At 37.8% G+C, this 16,951-nt stretch overlaps 1 long non-coding RNA gene across 11 annotated transcripts in view; it reads right to left on the bottom strand.

The window, feature by feature from the left end:
- Window positions 1–16,951, bottom strand: part of LOC147375928 (uncharacterized) — a 381,799-nt gene that overhangs the window by 148,818 nt on the left and 216,030 nt on the right. For 8 of the 11 annotated variants that reach the window (XR_015161619.1, XR_015161626.1, XR_015161621.1 and 5 more), the window contains one exon: window positions 11,281–11,479. This is a non-coding gene — a long non-coding RNA (uncharacterized LOC147375928). Of the gene's footprint in view, window positions 1–3,882; window positions 4,969–7,337; window positions 10,670–11,280; window positions 11,480–16,951 lie in introns of those variants that run through there. The other 3 variants (XR_015161623.1, XR_015161625.1, XR_015161624.1) reach the window with 3 other exon arrangements.

The raw sequence follows: 16,951 nt of genomic DNA on the forward strand, positions 1-16,951 counted from the left end.
AAAAATTGAAAAAAAAAAAAAAAAAACAACTAAAAGTAAAAAAGAAGGCAAAAGCCAGATAATGTAGGTTTATATAGACCACACCAAACATTCTGAATCATATTTAAGAGAAATTAAAATATTTTAATATAGTCTGCCAATATCAGGGCCATGAAATATTAATATATAAAACCAATTATTTGTCCTTTTTTTCTTTCATTATAGTAAAGTAAGTTCTTCACTCAGAAGCAGTGTTGGTGGGCTGTCAGTGAGTATATGTGATATTTTGCAAATATAAGGACAGAAATCCTGCAGGGGTAAGTGGGGCAGTATAATCCTCAACACCTGTCTCAGTTCAGTTCAGTTTAGTCACTCAGTTGTGTCTGACTCTGCGACCCCATGGATTGCAGCACGCCAGGCCTCCCTGTCCAACACCAACTCCCAGAGTTTACCCAAAACCATGTCCATTGGGCTGGTGATGCCATCCAACCATCTCATCCTCTGTTGTCCCCTTCTCCTCCCACCTTCAATCTTTCCCAGCATCAGGATCTTTTCAAATGAGTCAGCTCTTCACATCAAGTGGCCAAAGTAATGGAGTTTCAGCTTCAACATCAGTCCTTCCAATGAACACTCAGGACTGATCTCCTTTAGGATGGACTGGTTGGATCTCCTTGCAGTCCAAGGGACTCTCAAGAGTCTTCTCCAACACCACAGTTCAAAAGCATCAATTCTTCAGTACTCAGCTTTCTTTATAGTCCAGCTCTCATATCAATACATGACTACTACAAAAACCATAGCCTTCACTAGACAGAACTTTGTTGGCAAAGTAATGTCTCTGCTTTTTTTTTAAATTTATTTAAATTGGAGGTTAATTACTTTACAATATTGTATTGGTTTTGCCATACATCAACATGAATCCACCACGGTTGTACACTTGTTCCTCATCCTGAACCCCCCTCCCTCCCTGTACCATCCCTCTGGGTCGTCCCAGTTCACTAGCCCCAAGCATCCTGTATCATGCATCAGACCTGGACTGGCAATTCATTCAATATATGATATTATACATGTTTCAATGCCATTCTCCCAAATCAACCCACCCTCTCCCTCTCCCACAGAGTCCAAACAACTGTTCTATACCTCTGTGTCTCTTTTGCTGTCTCGCATACAGGGTTATTGTCACCATCTTTCTAAATTCCATATATATGCATTAGTATACTGTATTAGTGTTTTTCTTTCTGGCTTATTTCACTCTGTATAATAGGCTCCAGTTTCATCTACCTCATTAGAACTGATTCAAGTGTATTCTTTTTAGTGGCTGAGTAATACTCCATTGTGTATATGTACCACAGCTTTCTTATCCATTCATTTGCTGATGGACATCTAGGTTGCTTCCATGTCCTGGCTATTATAAACAGTGCTGCAATGAACACTGGGGTACACGTGTCTCTTTCAATTCTGGTTTCCTCAGTGTGTATGCCCAGTAGTGGGATTGCTGGGTCATAAGGAAGTTCTGTCTCTGCTTTTTAATATGTTGTCCAGGTTAGTCATAAGTTTCCTTCCAAGGAGTAAGCATCTTTTAGTTTTGTGGCTGCAGTCACATTCTGCAATGATTTTGGAGCTCAAAAAAATAAAGTCTGCCACTGTTTCCACTGTTTCCCCATCGATTTGCCATGAAGTGATGGGCCTATTGAGATGGGAATGAAAACTGACCTTTTCCAGTCCTGTGGCCACTGCTGAGTTTTCCAAATTTGCTGGCGTATTCAGTGTACCACTTTCACAGCTTCATCTTTTAAGATTTGAAATAGCTCAACTGGAATTCCATTACCTCCACCACCTCTGTTCGTAGTGATGCTTCCTAAGGCTCACTTGACTTTGCACTCCAGGATGTCTGGCTCTAGGTGAGTGAACTCACCATCGTGATTATCTATGTTGTGAAGATCTTTTTTGTATAGTTCTTCAGTGTATTCTTGCCACCTCTTCTTAATATCTTCTGCTTCTGGTAGGTCCATACCATTTCTGTCCTTTATTGAGCCCGTCTTTGCATGAAATGTTCCCTTGTCATCTCTAATGTTCTTGAAGAGATCTCTAGTCTTTCCCATTCTATTGTTTTCTTCTATTTCTTAAAAAAAAAAAATACAAAAAAAAAAAAAAAAAAAACAACTCTCTATGTTGGTGCAAATAAGTCTCTGCCCTCTTTAGAATGGTAAAGACTCCAATATGATCATCTTCTACTAGATGTATGACCAGTGATGAGATTGATGATACTGGAGAGTAAGCACTGGCAATAACCAAGTCAGTCTTACTAACAGGATGGCCATACCATTGAGATTCTGCAGTCTCCAGGCTTGCAACCAGAGTCTGTTTTCTTTGCCACCTGGAGAAGAAGGCTGAACTCACATCACAAAATGAATAATCTAGATCATCTTGTGTTATTACAAGTTTTCTCTGCTTTGAGAGCTTTTGCTGACCATCCAAAAAAACATGAATATTTATACTTTCTGGTCATAAATTAGGAGATTCATTAATATATGCCTTTGTGAACTCCTTTTTAATTGATTCATTTACTTCTTTTAAATGTCTGATTATCTTATCAAAGCATTATTCATAGATACTTCATCTCAGGCCTTCTTCTCTCTTTTGAGGTAAAAATTGAAAATGCGATTGTGCCAGTTCTGAGGTTTTACTTTCTTCACATAATTTAGAATTACACAAAAGCAGGATTTCAATGTGGTTGTAATACACTTTTCACCAGGACACACAAACAGTATAGCATTATCTGTAAACTAGGCTTGGGTATTTTTCTCCTTAGACCAGTGGTCATAAAGATTAATGATAAAGTCACATATGTGTTTTGAGACGAGACACGAAGGGCAGCACAGGCAGGTGGAGAGTATGAATCAACTTAACTAATGCAAATTTCTTGTAACTGTCTAGACTGCTTGAAATAATCTCATATGTGCTACCCTAATCTTAAGATAAAATGCTGCTGGGAATGTCTAAATTTATTGCTAGTAAAGCTTATTAACTCCAAAGTCACCATGTGCAGTTCAGTTTGGATAATCATCTCATATTTCACAGTTATACACTTTAGCTTATATTATTGTCCAGGAACAAGAAAATAACAATTTTTTAAAAAACTATTAAGATAGAATAGATTTTTTCTTCCAATCCTTGGGGTACATGAGAATTTTATCCTACAAAAATTTTATGCTACTCTAATGAGCTTCGCCATAGAGTTAAGCCAAACTTACCTTTGCAATAGACACTTAAGCAACACTAGATGAATGGGGTTATAATGGATCAACAGTACAGTTGTATAATGGCACTTTACATCATCCAGAAAGCTTTCTGGGCTGATTCAACGCTAACCTTCTATAGCTTCCCTAGCTTTGAAATGAGTCAGAGAAGTACTATACATGATATGTGTTGCCTTCAAATCTTTGAAAAGCCCACCAAGCATTTCATGACTTGTTTTAGTGGTGTATAAAATAACATGCAGACACATGTTGCTGTAGGTGAATATCTCAAGATTTCCACATCTACTTGATGCTCAGTCACTCCACAAATACTGTACACATCAGAATTTTCATGAGAAGAGTCTCTTCTCTTCTAACATAGCATCTAAAATACTTGTCCTCTCCTTTTCAGGTACTACTGGGAGGAGAATACCAATGCCATAAGAGGATATCATTTGGGATAGTGAATTGGCTGAAGTCCTTTTTTTACTATAAGATGGTCAAGTTACATCAAGACCAAATGGTTGTTCAGAATTCAAAAAATAACACTAAGGTAAGACACTGTATGTACAGTAGTGCTGTTCTTGGCAGATTGGGGGGAAAAACTGCTTCCAGTTTTTATAATTTCTTGATAGAACTTTTTTTTAAAGTCACAAAATCAAAAATATCAGGCACCAAGGCTTTTACTTATTCATTCATTCATTTGAAGAGAACATATCTAAAATAGCAGTGACAGCTAAAGTCACTATTTGATTAAAAATGTGATAATCCACTCATTTTCCAAGACCCATCATCTTCATCCTTCTGAAATAATTGATAACTATAAGGGGATGTGAGAGAAATATTTATTATTTTGGTTAAAAATTTTAGATGGTTGATTGGGATTGGCATATCTAGATTACTGTGTATAAAACAGATAACTAATGAGAACTGACTGTATAGCACAGGAAAATCTACTCAGTGGTCTGTGGTGACCTAAATGGAAAGGAAATCCAAGGAAGAGGAGATGTATATACACAACATCTAACAGTTATGCTCCAATAAAAAATTTTAGATAGTTGAATAATGTTTCTTGAATTTTTCCAAAGCTGTGGTTTTTGATTGATAGATTGATCAAACACTAATATATGATTACTATGTGCAGGCATCATTATAAGTGCTCTATAAAATATACAGAAATTATTTAAAATATATAGTATTCAAGTACATACATAGAATTTATAGGCCAAAATTATTAAGATATTTGAATAAGATCACAAAGGATTCAGTGTTAGAATGGTGATTTTAACCTCTGTGTTCTGATTCAAGAATCTGTGCTCTAACTACCATATTAGGAAATAAACACATGTTTGTAGGAATTTCCATTTGGACTTCTTCAATAAACTTTACTTCTTTGGCCAAAAGACAATATGGGAAATATTATGATTGTAGAACATATTTATTCCTTAGCTACAGATCTAGTAAATTTTTGAAATAATAATGGATTAGTTTTAGAGTCCAAGTACGCTTATCATGAGATGAATTCCATTCAAGCCATCGTTCATTGCTTGGTGCTATAGCTTCCACTGTAATTAAGAAAAGATGAGCGTGTTCTAATCTCCAGATTAATCAAAAATTAGAGCCACTGTTGAAAAATACTCAGGAAATCTCAGGGTTTCATTTTCTGATTGTACAGTTAGTCCTTTCTCTTTGGAGAATGCTAGGAAGAAGATTCTGATAATGTATTTGTCTTATTACTCGAGGTCTTCTGAATCTGTGAACTAAATTGACTTAGGAATTAATTAATAACTCATGAGTCTATGAATTCAAATACAGGTTCCATTTTCTAAGCCTAGTCTTATTTGATTATCAAAAGTATTCATAAGTAGAAGATTAGCAGCTTACCCATCATGTGATCTTAGCTGCTACTCGACTCCTGCACATGAGATGCTTCTAATTTTCACCCTGACCCTGTTGTTTACAGTATTCAGTTTGCCCTGGTCATTTTGCCTCTCATGGATCCTGCCATGCCACTAAAAATCAATAAGCCATCTTTAACTGAAGAGAATTTCAAGAATGTCATTATATTAAGGGATTTACAGTATATAATCATTGGCCACTCTTGAGATTCAGTCCCAGAAAAATCAACCAAGCAAACGATGAATAGCTTATTCTGATGACTGACTGGAAACCAACAGGGATGAAAATAATCTCCAAATAGAGATATATAAAAATAAAGAAGTTAGAGTGGGGTTATAATCCATAAATCACTCATTTTGCATCTAAATCCCCTTATAGGAACATTCATACGTCTACTTCATCAAAGCCTTGAGGAATTCATTAGTGAGAAAAGTGTCAGAATCTTTGAAAAGTATATTAATAGCTTTGGAAAACATTTATTTTTATATGGGTGAAGAAGGCAGCGTAGTGTAGTGATTCAGAGGGAAAACTGTGAACCCTAACAGCCCATTTTATACTTACTCACCGCCTATTAGTTTGGCAAATTGTATAAACATTCTATACCTCTTTTTCTTCACTTATAAAATAAGGATGACATAATGACCTAACAGAATTGCTTATTAGGGTTACTTGATTAAAGTGTCCCACCTTGTACAATCTGAAAACCTTATATGATTTCCTAAAGCCTGGCAATCAATCAGTGAGTTCCACTCATGACTAACTACATAAAGTGTTCAAATTCTTCACTGTTTCTATTTTGGGATTTCACCACTAATGTTGGATTCAAGATATCTGTTTTATTTTGTTTGTGTTTTTTTTTTTTTTTTCTTTCTGAATCCAGCCCCATGGCTCTGCTCTAAAAGTTGGAGTACTTGATTAAGCAAATATTTAGTATTTTCATCTTTTATACTGAAAAGTGAGTTCTGTAACCTAGGAAGTCTTAAGAGCACACATTCTTTACTAGGTTCAGATGATTGGAAGAAAATTATACATATCTGATATAAAGGTAGAGAGGAAGGCATGGCAATCCACTCCAGTATTCTTGCCTGGAGAAGCCCCAATGGACGGAGGAGCCTGGCAGGCTACAGTTCATGGGGTCACAAAGACTCAGACACGACTGAGTGACTAAGCACACATAAAGGTAGATTATGAACTTCTGATTATACTTCTCTCCTCTGGTTTATCATCCTACATAAAGAGAACTTGTTAGTCAATTTGAAAAATATTCCAATTCATATGGCAATTAAAGATGACTGTGAAATTTGCTAATGTGAATCCATCCAAAATTGAAAAATTCTGGACTGTGGTGAAATGTCAGTAGAAATAGCTCCATAACAAGATAGCTTTCAATTTTTTTCTTTGGTGTCTGTCTAAATTCAAAGATACTGCCCTTTCAACATACTCAGGGAACCAATAGTTATATATAATTTTGATAGAGCAGAAATAAGCAAAATGGAGAGCAGTGTATGTCAATAACCCAGAAAATTCATATTAATAAAATGATGTGAATTATTTATATTGCACTTGCCTTATGACCTACAAGATTTTGCTATATCCTAGCCTGATGATCATTAACATTTAATTTTAATACTTCAGATATTTACCTTGTAGTCAAATTTCAAAATTTAATTTAATTGTGCAGATGCTTTTTCACATATACATAGGCATGTAACAGCTGTGTTCTTTGGAATATGTTATCTTCAAATATAAGGATATTTAGTCAAAAACATAAATCACTCATAGATAACTGCATATTTTAATTAAAGAATAGATTTGTGTAGAAAATAAACTCCAATTCAGTTTATCAGTAAATTATAAATCTGTAATTTCTGAAGAAGAATCATATCTGATCTTTCTTTAGCATTTTGACTCATAATTTAGCAGTTTCAAAAAGCATCTATGATGCATAAATAAATCTGTTGTCTGGAACGCAGTTATCTATATTATCTCCATTATCTTATTCAAGCCAATCAGTCCTCCATAAGCAACAAAATTAAGCATTCAAAATATAAATCAGATCACATTGTTTCCATGCAAAGAGCTTTTTCCACTGACATTATAATTGGAAGTTTCTAAAAGAACTAAAATAGAATTAGCATATGATCCAGCAATCCTACTTTTAAATATATATCTAAAAGAATTGAAGATATGAAAACGTAACTTCACTCATATATCTTGTAGCATAATCATTAAATAGTCAAGATATGGTATAGACATAAAACTGAATATTCACTCTTAAGAACAAAATACTGCCAAAAGTGAAAACATGGATGAACCTGCAGAGTATCATGCTAAGTAAAGTAAACCATTCACACCAGGACAAATACCATATGATTCCACTTGTATGTATCATAGTAACAAAAGTGGTTGGACTCATAAAACCAGATAGTAAAACAGTGGCTGCTAGAGGATGAGGGGTGAGGGAAATGAGATGATGTTGTTCAGTGGGTATAAAGTTTCAATTATATAAATTCTAGAGTTCTGCTATCAAACATTGTGGCTTTAGTTAACAACAGTCTATTGTACACTTAAAATTTTGTCAAAATAGATCATATATTAAGTATTCATACCAAATCACATAAAAAAAAGATTGGCTACATTAGGAAATGGGAAGAGGAATTATTCTGAGCAGTATGTATACAGAACAAAGGCAAGGAAAAGCAAATATAATTTGGGTAGACCACATTGTTTGGCAGGATCCTTGCTACATGTAACTGTAGTATATGATGCTACATGTAACTATACATACGATGCTGTTGTTTAGTCACCCAGTCATAGCCAACTCTTTGCCGTCACTGTGGCCAGGCTTCTCTGTCCATAGGATTCTCCAGGCAAGAATAGTGGAGTGGATTGCCATTTCCTTCTACATTATATACAATAGTTCAGTTCAGTTCAGCTACTCAGTCATGTCTGACTCTTTGCGGCCCCTTGGACTTCAGCACGCCAGGCCTCCCTGTACATCACCAACTCCCAGAGTTTACTCAAACATGTCCACTGAGTCTGTGAGGCCATCCAACCATCTCATCCTCTGTCACACTCTTTTCCTCCCACCTTGAATCTTCACTAGCATCAGGATCTTTTCCTATGAGTCAGTTCTTTGCATCAGGTGGCCAAAGTATTGGAGTTTCAGCTTCAGCATCAGTCCCTCCAATGAATATTTGGACTGATTTCCTTTGGGATGGACTGGTTGGATTTCCGTGCAGTCCAAGGGACTCTCAAAAGTCTTCTCCAACACCACAGTTCAAAAGCATCAATTCTTCAGCAGTCAGCTTTCTTTATCATCCATACATGACTAATGGAAAAACAATAGCTTTGACTAGATGGACCTTTGTGGGCAAAGTAATGTCTCTGCTTTCTAATATGCTGTCTAGGTAGGCCATTGCTTTTCTTCCAAGAAGCTAGCGTCTTTTAATTTCATGGCTGCAGTCACCTACTGCAGTGATTTTGCAGCCCCAAAAATAAAGTCTGTCACTGTTTTCACTGTTTCCCTATCTATTGCCATGAAGTGATGGGACCGGCCATGATCTTAGTTTTCTGAATGCTGAGTTTTCACCCAACTTTTTCATGCTCCTCTTTCACTTTTATCAAGGGGCTCTTTAGTTTTTCTTTGCTTTCTGCCATAAGGGTGGTGTCATCTGCATATCTGAGGTTATTGATATTTCTTCCAGCAATCTTGAAACCAGCTAGTGTTTCATCATTCAGCCTGGCATTTTGCAAGTTGTACACTGAATATAAGTTAAATAAGTAGGGTGACAATATACAACTTTGAAGTACTCCTTTCCCGATTTGGAACAAGTCTGTTGTTCCATGTGTGGTTCTAATTGTTGCTTTTAATCTACATACAGATTTCTCTGGAGGCAGGTCAGGTGGTCTGGTATTCCCATCACTGGAAGAATTTTCCACAGTTTGTTGTGATCCACACAGTCAAAGGCTTTGGTGCAGTCAATAAAGCAGATGTTGTTCTGGAACTCTCTTCCTTTTGCAATGATCCAACAGATGTTGGCAATTTGATCTCTGGTTCCTCTGCCTTTTCTAAATCTAGCTCAAAAATCTGGAAGTTCACGTTTCACATACTGTTGAAGCCTGGCTTGGAGAATTTTAAGCACTACTTTCTAGCGTGTGAGGTGAGTTCATTTGTACTGTAGTTTGAGCATTCTTTGGCATTGCCTTTCTCTGGGATGGAATGGAAACTGACCTTTGCCAGTCCTGTGGCTACTGCTGAGATTTCCACATTTGCTGGCATATTGAGTGCAGCACTTTCACAGCATCATCTTTCAGGATTTTAAATAGCTCAACTGGAATTCCATCACTTCCACTAGCTTTGCTTGTAGTGATGTTTCCAAAGGCCACTTGACTTTGCACTCCAGGATGTCTGACTCTAAGTGAGTGATCACACCATAATGGTTATCTGGGTCATGAAGATCTTTTTTGTACAGTTACTCTGCATACTGTTGCCACATCTTCTTAATATCTTCTGCTTAAGTTCATACCATTTCTGTCCTTTATTGAGCTCATCTTTGCATGAAAGTTTCCCTTGGTATCTCTAATGTTCTTAAAGTGATCTGTAGTCTTTCCCATTCTTTTGTTTTCCTCTGTTTCTTTGCACTGATCTCTGAGGATGGCTTTCTTATCTTTCCTTGCTGTTCTTTGGAACTCTGCATTCAAAGGGGTGTATCTTTACTTTTCTGCTTTGCTTTTCACTTCTCTTCTTTGTGCAGCTATTTGTAAGGCCTCCTCAAACAGCCATTTTACTTTTTGCATTTCTTTTTCTTGAGGATGGTCTTGATCCCTGTCTCCTGTACTGTATCACAAACCTCCATCCATAGTTCATCAGGCACTCTGTCTATCAGGTCTAGTCCCTTAAATCTATTTGTCATTTCCACTGTATAATCATAAGGCATTTGATATAGGTCATACATGAAAGGTCTAGTGGTTTTCCATACTTTCTTCATTTTAAGTCTGAATTTGGCAATAAGGAGTTCATTATCTGAGCCACAGTCAGTTCCCTGTCTTGTTTTTGCTGACTGTATAGAGCTTCTCCATCTTTGGCTGCAAAGAATATAATCAATCTGATTTTGGTGTTGACCATCTGGTGATGTCCATGTATAGAGTCTTCTCTTGTGTTGTTGGAAGAGGGTGTTTGTTATGCCCAGTGCGTTCTCTTGGCAAAACTCTATTAGCCTTTGCCCTGCTTCATTCTGTATTCCAGGCCAAATTTGCCTGTTACCCCAGGCGTTTCTTGACTTCCTACTTTTGAATTCAAGTCCCCTATAATGAAAAGGACATCTTTTTTGGGTGTTGGTTCTAGAAGGTCTTGTAGGTCTTCATAGAACCATTCAACTTCAGCTTCTTCAATGTTACTGGTCAGGGCAGTGTGATATCAATACTGTGATATTGAATGGTTTGCCTTGGAAATGAACAGAGATCATTCTGTCATTTTTGAGATTGCATCCAAGTACTGCATTTCGGGCTCTTTTGTTGACTGTGATGGCTACTCCATTTCTTCTAAGGGATTCCTGCCCACAGTAGTAGATATAATGGTCATCTGAGTTAAATTCACCCATTCCAGTCCATTTTATTTTGCTGATTCCTAGAATGTCGATGTTCACTCTTGCCATCTCCTGTTTGACCACTTCCAATTTGCCTTGATTCATGGACCTAACATTCCAGGTTCCTATGCAGTATTGCTCTTTACAGCATTGGAACTTGCTTCTATCACCAGTCACATCCACAACTGGGTGGTGTTATTGCCTTGGCTCTGTCCCTTCATTCATTCTGGAATTATTTCCCCACTGATCTCCAGTAGCATATTGGGCACCTACCAACCTAGGGAGTTCATCTTTCAGTGTCCTATCTTTTTGCCTTTTCATACTGTTCATGGGGTTCTCAAGGCAAGAATACTGAAGTGGTTTGCCATTACCTTCTCTAGTGGACCACATTCTGTCAGAACTCTCCACCATTACCTGTCCATCTTGGGTAGCCCTCACGGCATGGTTAATTTCATTGAGTTAGACAAGGCTGTGCTCCATTTGATATGATTGACTAGATTTTTGTGATTGTGCTTTCAGTCTGTCTTCCCTCTGATGCCCTCTCTCAGCGACTACTGTCTTAGTGGGGTTTCTCTTACCTTGGACGTGGCGTATGTCTTGTATGTCTTCAGGGCTGCTCCAGCAAAGCATGACCACTGCTCCTTTTCTTGGACCTGGGGTATCTCCTCTCAGCCACTGGCCACTCCAGTGCTTAAAAGTTCTTTATTTTATGGATTTTCCTGGCGGTCCACTGGTAAAGACTTCACCTTCCAATGCAAGGGGCACAGGTTGGATTCCCTAGTTGGGGAGGAAAGATTTCATGTGACTTGCAGCCAAAATACCAAAACATAAAAGAGAAACAATAATGTAAAAATATAATAAAGACCATTAAAAATGGTCCTAATCCAAAAAGAATTCCTTTATCTTAAATTAAATTTCTTGTATCATAATCATTACACTATTTTTAAAACTGTCACTTATTCTCCTATTCTACCATATTTACATGTGCAAACACACTAAAAGTTACATGGGAAAGATTATTACTCCTAGTTTACAGTCAAAACTAAATATGAATTTCTCAATAAAATTTGACAGTTTGACTAACAGCTCAAATAGCACCCTTTATTCTATTATTTAAAAATTCATTCAAAAACAGAGCTATTTCTTTTTAAAATGTTGATCTAAAGTAATTTTACATATAAAAAGGACAAATGAGTAAGCATTCTGTTCAATTTAAGTTTCAATGTAAAAACTTGAAACATGAAGAAACATAATTTACCTTGACACAATATCATTATTTGTTAAGGTAAATTAATAAACAGCACCTTTGGGTGCAACCAATCTATTCAATTGCTATCAGTGCTGATTAGAATAACTGTCTCAACTGTAATAAACTGTGAATGTATTAATATATGATAGTGTCTTTTGTTTATTTAATGCAAAGCAATTACTACTTATTCATTCCACCAATCATTTTCCACGAGTGATTCTGCTCTTGCTTACAGTGTTCAAATGAACAGGGCCATCTGTCACATTTTATTATTTCCCAAAGCTATTATTTACTTTGAGTTAGAAATGTCATGGTTATTTAAATACGTAACATGCAACTTCACTAATCAGGTTTATTCAAGAGATTTACAATTAGCAATATCAGAAAGAGTAAGATACCATAAATGAAGACAACATAAATTGAACCTTAGTGCATTATATTGGCTAATTGTAACAACATTCAATTCAAATCTTCAATGAAAATGTTCCTATTAAGTAGTACAATGGTTCTTCTGATTAATATTTGGTATAAGACTTCACCTTATAAAATAGTTATGGTCAAACTAGTTGGATGTTAGTTGTACCAATAAGCATATGACATTAGTTATAAAAATACCTATTTTCCAATAAATGATGACTTTTAGGATTCATTATCTCCTATGTCTTGTTTTCCTACCATTTGTTTATATTTTCAGAAGACAAGGCATTTTCAAATGTATCAAATAATTATGTCTACTATAACTAAATTGGGCATCCCAGGTGGTGCTAGTAATAGAGAAACTGCCTACCAATGCAAGAGACATAAAAGACACAGGTTTGATTACGGGGTTGGGAAGGACCCCCAGAAGGGGGCATGGCAACACACTGCAGTGTCCTTGCCTGGAGAATACCATGGACAGAGGAGCCTGGCAGCCTACAGTCCATAGGGGCACAAAGAGTCAGACACGACTGAAGTGACTTAGCATGCACGCATGGCTAAATTAAATTCGTATCTATTTTTCATGAATTGTTTTGAATGCCACAATTGGCTTATTTTTTCAGATTTTAGATTGATGTATTTTACTTTCTTTATATGTTCCATGCCATAATAATTCATTTCTCTCATTCCATAACTACAAAGTGTTTGAAATATTTCTCTAATACATGAGGACCAGTTATTAATATTTCCAGGAGCAAATCATGCTCCAGAGTTAAAGACTGCCTGCTTACAGTCATAGTCACAGTTTCTCCAGTTGTATTTTCTCCAATGAGCTACGAAAATTTGGCTTGGCATTAAAACACTTTCAACCTTTTGAGCAAAGGGATCAAGCCAAATAAAGATTTTTTGGAAATACTGACATGTAAAATTGTAAATCATTATGTATGTAGATATATGCCTAGCAGTGACAAACCATGATTTATACTATGGCAAAAGGTATAGGGGTCCTGTAAGGAATTTACTGCATTCTGTGCAAATGTATTTATTGAGAGTAGTTGCTCTTTACCTAGTATTATTAAAAGCAAATGTGAGAACAATATATCTACTATCAAAGCATATCTAGAAATATATACAGAGCACAAATTACTGATGAATATGATACTCATTTAAACTACCCTAACAGTTCATTTCAGTTGCTCAGTCTTGTCCAACTCTTTGTGAACCCATGGACTGCAGCATGCCAGCCCTCCCTGTCCATCACCAAATCCCAGAGTCTACTCAAATCCATGTCTATTGAGTTGGTGATGCCATCCAACCATCTCATCCTATCTCATCCCCTTCTCCTCCTGCCTTCAGTCTTTCCCAGCAGCAGGGTCTTTTCAGATGAGTCAGCTCTTCACATCAGGTGGCCAGAGTTTTAGAGTTTCAGCTTCAGCATCAGTCCTTCGAATGAACACCCAGGACTGATTTCCTTTAGGATGCACTGGTTGGATTTCCTTGCAGTCCAAGGGACTCTCAAGAGTGGTCTCCAATACCATAGTTCAAAAGCATCAATTCTTCAGTGCTCAACATTCTTTATAGTCCAACTCTTACATCCATACATGACTACTGGATAAACCATAGCTTTGACTAGATGAACCTTCGTTGGCAAAGTAATGCCTCTGCTTTTTAATATGCTGTCTAGGTTGGTCATAACTTTTCTTCCAAGGAGAAAGTGTCCTTTAATTTCGTGGCTACAGTCACCATCTGCAGTGATTTTGGAGCCCAGAAAATAAAGTCTCCACTGATCTCCAGTAGCATATTGGGTACCTACAAACCTGGGAGTTCATCTTTCAGTGTCCTATCTTTTTGCCTTTTCTTACTCCTCATGGGGTTCTCAAGGCAAGAACACTGAAGTGGTTTGCCATTCTCTTCCCCAGTGGAAACTTCTCCAGTGGGAAACTACACTATATTGTATAATAATATCTCTATAAATTAGAGTTACAATGTCCCCAGCCTTAGGATTTGAACATGCTGTTCATAGAAATGAAAATTTAGTGGTATGTTTTGAATCCTGTCAAGAACTTCATCATATGCTATTACTCACAAAGAAACTTCAGTGTTTGTAGATAACATACTTTATTAAAAAGAGCTTTGAATATGCAAGTCTACCACCTGTTAATGGAAAACAAGATGAAGACCATAGTGCATTATAAGAAGGGAATTTCTGAAGCTGGTTTTGTAAAAATGTAATTGCAGTACAAGTTTTACTGAGATAAATATGCATTATCAGTAATTATCATTTTAATTTGCTGGATTTTAATTATGAAAATAATACAATGGCAGTGCTAGTTTTAAACATTATTATTAGTGACAAATTTTTACTTATCTTCACACATGCATCCATGAAACATTATCATTGACTGTAGTATCACATGTGTATATTTTAACTTGCTTAGTTGTGTTATACTGTCCTGAGACAACTTATGAATATTTAAAAAATGGATCAATCAATTAATGGTATGCCCCTAGTTCATGTATATTAGATTTAAACCATAACTTGCATCTAAAATCTTAAATTACACTTAACTATAATAGTAAGCATTGATAACATTATGTATTTCTATATGCTTCACTCAGTTCATCTTGATTTTAATTGTAATATCACCGGTCTCTAAGCTTAATATTCCTTTTCTTTTTTTGCTTACTATAACATAAAGTAATTGAATGCAAGTGAACCTACAGCAAGAGTATTATGTAGATTTATGCTTGCTTCTGAAAGTAATTCAGCCTTGAATAACCCTATAGACAGGAAACACTGACCATTCCAGGCTTAGAATCAATCGCATAGCCCAATAAGACTACAATTTACTTTCCTACAAATCTTGACTTTTAAACACTGCCTTTTCAACACGACTTTTTGCAACCTCATGGACTGTAGCCCACCAGGCTCCTCCATCCATGTAATTCTTCAGGCAAGAATACTGAAGTGGGTTTCCACACCCTTCTCCTGGGAATCTTCCCACCCCAGGGATCAAACCGGGGTCTCTCGCACTGCAGGGAGATTTTTTTTTTTTTTTTTTTGAAGTTTATTTGTTTTTATTTTTTTAATTTAAATTTATTTATTTTAATTGGAGGCTAATTACTTTACAATATTGTATTGGTTTTGGTATACATCAACATGAATCCTCCACGGTGGACACGTGTTCCCCATCCTGAACCCCCCTCCCACCTCCCTTCCTGTACCATCCCTCTGGGTCATCCCAGTGCACCAGCCCCAAGCATCCTGTATCCTGCATAGAACCTGGACTGGTGATTCATTTCTTATATGATATTATGCATGTTTCAATGCCACTCTCCCAAATCATCCCACCCTATCCCTCTCCCACAGAGTCCAAAGACTGTTCTATACATCTGTGTCTCTTGCTGTCTCGCATACAGGGTTATCGTTACAGGATTCTTTACCATCTGAACCACCAGGGAAACCCCAAACACCAGCTAAGAAAAGGAGGTAGGAAAAAATATTAAAGACAAAAAAAAGAGACAAAAGAGGGAGGGACGGAGTTCCGTCCTGGGAAGGGAATCTTAAAAAGAGAGAAGTTTCCAAACACCAGGAAACCTTCTCACTGCCGAATCTGTGCCGAGCTTTGGAAGCACAGAGGGCAACATAACAGGGAGAAAAAATAAATAAACAATTAAAACTCGCAGATTGCGAGCCCTACGGTAACTCCCCCAACGGAGAAGCAGCGCAGACGCCTGCATCCGCCATTAGCAAGCGGGGGCTGGGCAGGGAGGCGGGCGCGGGCTGCATCGCTGAGAGTAAGAATCTGGCCTGAATACCCTGAGCGCTATCTGAGCAAAATAATTTGGGCTAGCAAACCAGACTGTGGGATATCTACCACGCGAAAAGCCAGCCCTAACCTAAGACCGCCAGGCCCGCGCACGGAACAAAGGACTGAACAGAGATAGCCGGCTGCAGACCTTCCCCCTCCGGTGACAGGCAGCCAGAGCCAGAAGGGGGCAATCGCAGCCCCAGAGAGACATTATCTATAAAACTGTAAGCAGGCTTCTTTGCTAACTAAAACTTCTTGGGGGTCTGGGCGGTCAACATCTGCCTGAGAAGGTGCGCCGGTTTTACACCCAGATAACCGAGTGGTGGGGAGGCGATAAGTCGCAGCGTTGGCGCCCGCCAAACACCTCATCACCTGAGCTGCTCGGACCTGGGAAGAGCACAAAACGCAGGCCCAACTGAGTCTGCGCCTCTGAGGACTACCCGAGTGCCTGAACCTGAGCGGCTTGGACCTGGGAGGTACATGCAGCCCAGGGCCGGCCTTGGATTGTTCCCGGCGGAACAACCTAGAGCCCGAGCAGTGTGGGCAGGGTGGCTACACGCGCTGTGAGCGGGGACAGACCCAGGGTGGCTGAGGCACTGCGAGCCCACGCCAGTGTTATTTGTTTGCAGCATCCCTCCCTCCCTCCCCACAGCGCGACTGAACAAGTGAGCCTAAAAAAAAAAAAAAAAAGATTGTCCTCCACCGTCCCCTTTGTGTCAGGGCGGAAACCAGATACTGAAGAGACTAGCAAACAGAAGAAGATATAACAGA

Source organism: Bos grunniens, chromosome 3, assembly GCF_055505025.1.
Source record: "Bos grunniens cultivar Pamir isolate PY7600 chromosome 3, Bosgru_T2T1.0, whole genome shotgun sequence".
Lineage (NCBI taxonomy): Eukaryota > Metazoa > Chordata > Mammalia > Artiodactyla > Bovidae > Bos > Bos grunniens.